Here is a 7,285-nt window from a genome sequence, read left to right as displayed (position 1 = left end):
CTGAAAATATTCTAGAATCTCAGACCCAGGCTTGTCTTTCAAGACTGGATCTAAAAGAGAGGAAGCCGTAATGCTCCAGCATAGCCAGCGCAAATTGGAGCCAGGAAGAGCGAAGGCATGCAGAAATGGCAGGTGGTCAGAAAGCATGCGGGGTAAGTGCTGAATCTCCGACATCAAGGAGGCAATTTCAAGCGAGGCAAGCTAGTAGTTGAGGCATGAAGAGGCTTTCAGTGCCGGATGTGCAGCTCACCATAAATCAGCTAGCCCATACAAACTGATAATGGCCTGCAATACGTTGGCTGATTGAGAATGGGGTGAGTGACTGGTACCGGAGCAGTCCCACAGCGGGTCGAGTACCACTTTCAGGTCCCCTTGCCATACCACAGTGTCATCCCCAAAAGCTCACAACCTAGTAAAGATCTCAAGAAAAAACTTGGTCGACGTTGGGTGCATATGTGTTGACCAATGCCAGATGTATATTGTCAAGGGGGCTAACAACAAGTCATCTACCTGCCATGTCTGCATAAGTCGCATGTGTTTTAAAAGCCAAACGAGGGCGCATCAGGATGCACATACCTTTATAGTAGGAACTGTAAGAACAAAAAATATTGGGACGGCAACAATTTCTAAGCAAAGGAGTGAGAGTGCACTGTTGCAAAAGGTGTTTCCTGTAAAAAGTCTATGTCAACCGCTTGGCGGTCTTGGTAAGAGGAAACCCTGCTGACCTTACAGGGGTCATTGAGACCTATGATGTTCCAGGTGAGTCACTTAAAGGCATACCTACGAGAGGTCATGGAACAAGAAGAAATCTGGAGAAGGAGAGGACCAAGGAGAGGGCAAACCAAGGGTTCATGCTGGAGTTAAATGACTGCAGTAAATGCTAATGTGAAACCACTTGTACTGAAAAAAACATAAACTAACATAATCCAACACCCTTCCACCGCCAAGACTTAACATGGGTCCATTAGTCTGACGATTGCTTGATATACTACATCTCTCTCATCAAAATGCTAGGAACCGTAGGACAACTTAATAACTAGCAAGTCTTTTGCAAAATCAAGCTTACTCATGAATCATTAACCTGTGCATGGTCAGAGAGGATTCAACTAGTGCCTTAATCAATCCAGCAGGCACGACAAAATGTACAGATATTCTCATTGTGACAATATCTGTAGGAGCTGTTATAAACTAAATCTTTTTTTCTAATTCTAAAAAGTGCACCATGGTTTACGGCTGATCAAAAGCAAGAGAATCGTCAGTTCATAAAAATCCCTAGAATCGTAAATTCATAAAGGAGGAAAACCGCCTAGTGTAAAACGCAAAAACCCCGAACACTTCAACATAATGAATACGGATGCAACGCAGCCTACAACAAAGTAGTAAGTACATTATGTACTGAGTAATCTGTTTAGTGTTTTAAAACCATATAAACCTATCTCCTTCATAGTAAGTCCTTCGCTCTTCGAGGTAATGGTATGACATTGGATGATTCTTCTCAGAACAAACAGCTCAATCTTGGGATCTTAGCACTGGTACATCATCAACATGTTCGCCCAAACCACTGGCAAGACATTACACTTCCGCTAAGAAGAACAAGAAAGGACGGTTGCCTACTTGAAAACCGACCAATAATAAACCAGTCCTGATACCCATCAGTGTTGCCAAAGAAAGCACTTGCTGTATTAAAACGCTGTATCTGAAGGTAATCAAAGCATCCTTACATGTAGGGTCTTCTCTCTGAGCCTCGAAGTATGTCACATAAACCTCTGCATGAAAAGTATCCGGCTTAGTCCTCACCATCAACGCTGCTGCCACCATTTTATCATAACATCTTTTTTCGCCAAAGCTGTTGGAAACCGTTGCTACATTAAGGGGCCGATTAGGATGGCGGACGGAAGAGCCACCGCGGCCCGTGAGTAGGTGGAAAAAGCCTTTTCCGTGTCCGCCTGCCGCGGATACGCCGTCCGCCATATCAGGATAGGAAAACTTGTCAAATTTCCGTCCGCGACGGAAAAGCACGCTCCGCCGGCCAACTACACACGACCACGCGGCGGACGTAACAGATCCGGACGCACCGCCGTACGTACTGATGACTAAGACCGTCCCCCCAATCAAGATGGCGGAAAACACACATAAAACCGCAGCGGAAAAACAACCTGTCTGAACACGTCGGAATCCCCACAGCGAACACAGGTGACATAGCCGAGATACCCACCGCAAGCTGACCACCACCATGGACCCTGCGCTACACGCTTTCCCGATGCTCTTCGCGATCCACCACGTCCTAGTCATGGCCTACTATGGACGACGCAGGTAAGGCACAAACCATTGGCTGTCTGGAGGTGAATACCAGCAAGGGACGTGACGTAGGGAGGGGGAGTGTCATGTCACCGTAACCACTGATGAGAAGCAAATACGAATACACATTTGTAGTACGCAAGCAGGAATGACAACGAAAAACCACGAGATTTGATAGACCACCTTTATTTCACAAAATAGGGGTTTAATCACAGTGTATGCGTGAGCATGGGCAAAGTGGGCACCAGAGCAGGCACATCATAGCAGGTAACGAGAGGGCAGTATGCAGTATCAGAGCATCAACAGGGCACAGTGCAGTACACAGCAGGTACATCATAGCAGGTAACGAGAGGGCAGTATGCAGTATCAGAGCATCAACAGGGCATTGTGCAGTACAGAGCAGGTACAATAGAGGCAGGTAACGAGAGGGCAGTATGCAGTATCAGAGCATCAACAGTCCATTGCAAAGAACAGGTCCATCAGAGGCAGCACATGAGAGGGGCACAGAGAATCAACAGTCCATTGCACAGAACAGGTCCATCAGAGGCAGCACATGAGAGGGGCAGTATGCAGTATCAGAGCATCAACAGGGCTTAGTGCAGTACACAGCAGGTACATCATAGCAGGTAACGAGAGGGCAGTATGCAGTATCAGAGCATCAACAGGGCACAGTGCAGTACACAGCAGGTACATCATAGCAGGTAACGAGAGGGCAGTATGCAGTATCAGAGCATCAACAGTCCATTGCAAAGAACAGGTCCATCAGAGGCAGCACATGAGAGGGGCACAGAGAATCAACAGTCCATTGCACAGAACAGTCCATCAGAGGCAGCACATGAGAGGGGCCAAGTGCATGAACAGTCCATTGCACAGAACAGGTCCATCAGAGGCAGCACATGAGAGGGGCCAAGTGCATGAACAGTCCATTGCACAGAACAGGTCCATCAGAGGCAGCACATGAGAGGGGCCAAGTGCATGAACAGTCCATTGCACAGAACAGGTCCATCAGAGGCAGCACATGAGAGGGGCCAAGTGCATGAACAGTCCATTGCACAGAACAGGTCCATCAGAGGCAGCACATGAGAGGGGCAGTATGCAGTATCAGAGCATCAACAGGGCTTAGTGCAGTACACAGCAGGTACATCATAGCAGGTAACGAGAGGGCAGTATGCAGTATCAGAGCATCAACAGGGCACAGTGCAGTACACAGCAGGAACATCATAGCAGGTAACGAGAGGGCAGTATGCAGTATCAGAGCATCAACAGGGCACAGTGCAGTACAGAGCAGGTACAATAGAGGCAGGTAACGAGAGGGCAGTATGCAGTATCAGAGCATCAACAGGGCATTGTGCAGTACAGAGCAGGTACATCATAGCAGGTAACGAGAGGGCAGTATGCAGTATCAGAGCATCAACAGGGCACAGTGCAGTACACAGCAGGTACATCATAGCAGGTAACGAGAGGGCAGTATGCAGTATCAGAGCATCAACAGGGCATTGTGCAGTACAGAGCAGGTACAATAGAGGCAGGTAACGAGAGGGCAGTATGCAGTATCAGAGCATCAACAGGGCATTGTGCAGTACAGAGCAGGTACATCATAGCAGGTAACGAGAGGGCAGTATGCAGTATCAGAGCATCAACAGGGCACAGTGCAGTACACAGCAGGTACATCATAGCAGGTAACGAGAGGGCAGTATGCAGTATCAGAGCATCAACAGGGCATAGTGCAGTACACAGCAGGTACATCAGAGGCTGCACAACTACGTGTCCCTACCAACCCGTCACAGGAACCACAAGAGTGCCACGCAGTTCCCAATGGACACACCATGTGAAGTAACATTACAGTGAAGTGTACAGCACCTCACATCACAGACTCAAGGGGACTGCGTGAACTACCTGCCTCGGACACACTGGCAGCACCAGCAACAGGAGTGTGAGACACAGTCACAGCCCGAGTCACACACACATGGGCCACGGACCCAGACACACTGGCAGCACCAGCAACAGGAGTGTGAGACACAGCCACAGCCCGAGTCACACACACATGGGCCACGGACCCAGACACACTGGCAGCACCAGCAACAGGAGTGTGAGACACAGCCACAGCCCGAGTCACACACACATGGGCCACGGACCCAGACACACTGGCAGCACCAGCAACAGGAGTGTGAGACACAGCCACAGATGTAGTCACTGACACGTGAGCCACTGACCCAGACACACTGGCAGCACCAGAAACAGGAGTGTGCAACACAGCCACAGATCTCCTAACTGACACGTGAGCCATAGACCCAGATACACTGCCAGGACGTGCAACAGGAGAGGGCACAACTGACACTGTGCCACCATCTGATACATGAGAGTCAACTGCACCAGCGCCACTGGGACAACTGAAATGATGAGCCACAGGGCTGTATGGGCCAGGAGGCAGGGTGGGCCTGGGAGCTGGTGATAGGTCATCTAGAGCCAAATCGGGGTTGGCAGGTGTCAATGGTGTGTGTCTGCGTTTCTTATGGAGGTGTGAGTGCACCCTGGACAGGACTGGACTGCCAAGTGGCGGGGACTCCAAAGAATCACCACCCAGCATAGGTGGAGCAACTGCTGCCGGGGATCTGGTTTCTGGGGACGTGCTGGAGCCTGCTTGTCGTTTGCTCTGTGCCTGCCGCCTGGACTCGGAATGATGTGTAATGGGGGATGCTACAACAGGGGACACCCACCTCTGCTTCTGACTGGCCTGGATGGGAGTGGAGGTATGGGGGGACTCCGCCGCGGAGACATTAGTTTGGCGTTCAGTAGTAAACATCAGCCTCAGTGCAGCCAGGGGTGAAGTATGCCTGTCCTTGATTGCGCCATTGTCCATGCTAGATGCCTTGTCCGTAGGAGGTGCCTTATCCTTAGGTGGAGTGTTGTCTCTGGATGTAGCCTGTGCCCTGCTCGCCGCCCTGTTCCTGCCAGCAGACTTGTCGTCTGTGGTGCACCTGTCTCCAGTAGACACCTGCTCTCTGTGTGTGTCCATGCCCTTGGGAGTGTCCCTTACCTCTGCTGTGGGCCTGCTCTTGGGAGTCTCCCTGCTCTTAGTAGGTGCCTTAGTCTTCTCACTGTCCTTGGGAGTGTTCCTATCGACCGCTGTGGGCCTGCTCTTGGGAGTCTCCCTGCTCTTAGTAGGTGCCTTAGTCTTCTCACTGTCCTTGGGAGTGTTCCTATCGACCGCTGTGGGCCTGCTCTTGGGAGTCTCCCTGCTCTTAGTAGGTGCCTTAGTCTTCTCACTGTCCTTGGGAGTGTTCCTATCGACCGCTGTGGGCCTGCTCTTGGGAGTCTCCCTGCTCTTAGTAGGTGCCTTAGTCTTCTCACTGTCCTTGGGAGTGTCCCTTACCTCTGCTGTGGGCCTGCTCTTGGGAGTCTCCCTGCTCTTAGTAGGTGCCTTAGTCTTCTCACTGTCCTTGGGAGTGTCCCTTACCTCTGCTGTGGGCCTGCTCTTGGGAGTCTCCCTGCTCTTAGTAGTTGCCTTAGTCTTCTCACTGTCCTTGGGAGTGTCCCTTACCTCTGCTGTGGGCCTGCTCTTGGGAGTCTCCCTGCTCTTAGTAGGTGCCTTAGTCTTCTGACTGGCCTTGTCCAAGGAACAGTCCATGGACATGTGAGTATCCCATGCCTTGGGAGTACCTTTTGTGTTGAATGCCTGTGTAGCTCCTGAAGGCATGTCCTCCAACAACACTTGTGGATCCTGTGTGTGTACTCCAGTGCATCTGACGTCGTCTACGTGAACAGATGTAGGTGATCTAGGGGATGTGGTCTGTGCCCTGCGTGCCCTGACGTGCTGTCTGACGCTGCTTCTAGTGCAATAACCTTTATTTGAGTCTTGCTCACAATAATCACTACCCCCTGAGACATCCAGCGGTGTAGATGGGGAAACAGAAGTAGCACCCTGTTCATTCGACTGAACTATTGCAGACGACACACTGCTTGCCAATGACTGCACTGTCCTGTGTAGACCTGAAAGATCGCCATGCATCCCTTCCATGAATGCCACCACCTGCCCCAACTTCCTATCATGGTCCTGGAAAGCATTCGTCATATTGGTCTGCCCCACACACAGCTGTCGCAGCAGATCAACTGCCTCAGCACACAGTGCATTTTGGCTCACCGTGGCAGGGGCAGCGGTGCCTGCACCGAACACCACTCTGCTCCCCCTACTCCTCCGGCCACGAACAGTACATGGTGCAGTTGGTGGAAGTGTGGGCCCTGTGTGCTGTCTTCCGACAGAAGGTGATGAGTGCCCACTCCCAGTCTGTGACAACAGTGCAGGCTCACCAAGAGTGTCCGACGAGGAGGACGATGGTGTCTCCACATGCGAGTCCTCAGGGACGGTCCTGTCCCCCTCTCCGGCGCTGGCCTCCTCCGTGTCAGTCTGCGTGTGTGCGAAGTCTGAGCCGGACTCATTTCCTCGGCTACTCTCCACCGTCTGTGGCAGAGTGTCCTCTGTCAAAGCTGAATTGCACAGAAAAGATGTGTGAGTCATGGGCAGACTGACGTACAGAAGGAACAGGATAGCCAAATTACATAGCAGACAAAGGTTTAGGAGCCCACATCCTGCACATGGCCCACCCCTACCAGTCATCCTCACATTTCCTGGCATGGGGCCATGGACCACTAGGGGATGTGCATTAACACTCAAGTACTAAGCAAGTGGCGTGTCAACATGGCGGACCTGGCTGTCAAATGAGTACCACCCAATGGGACCAAAATGGCAGCACAGGCATAAGTACGCAACACGGAACTCAATAGTGTGTCTGGGCACCAATACATGCATAGCACTCACAAGTTTCCTACACAGACAGTATGCTCACCGCTAGTTTGCTGTTGATCGGCACTCAGACGTTCGGCCAGTTCAGGATGCATCACTGCAATTATACGGTGCATGAGAGGGGTCATGGAGCGTCGGGCCAGACGGGGCGTCCTTGGAATCAGGCCCAGTGTTACTTCAGCTACA

Source organism: Lissotriton vulgaris, chromosome 2_1 (genome assembly GCF_964263255.1).
Source record: "Lissotriton vulgaris chromosome 2_1, aLisVul1.2, whole genome shotgun sequence".
In the NCBI taxonomy this organism is placed as follows: domain Eukaryota; kingdom Metazoa; phylum Chordata; class Amphibia; order Caudata; family Salamandridae; genus Lissotriton; species Lissotriton vulgaris.
Note: the sequence above shows the minus strand (reverse complement) of the source record.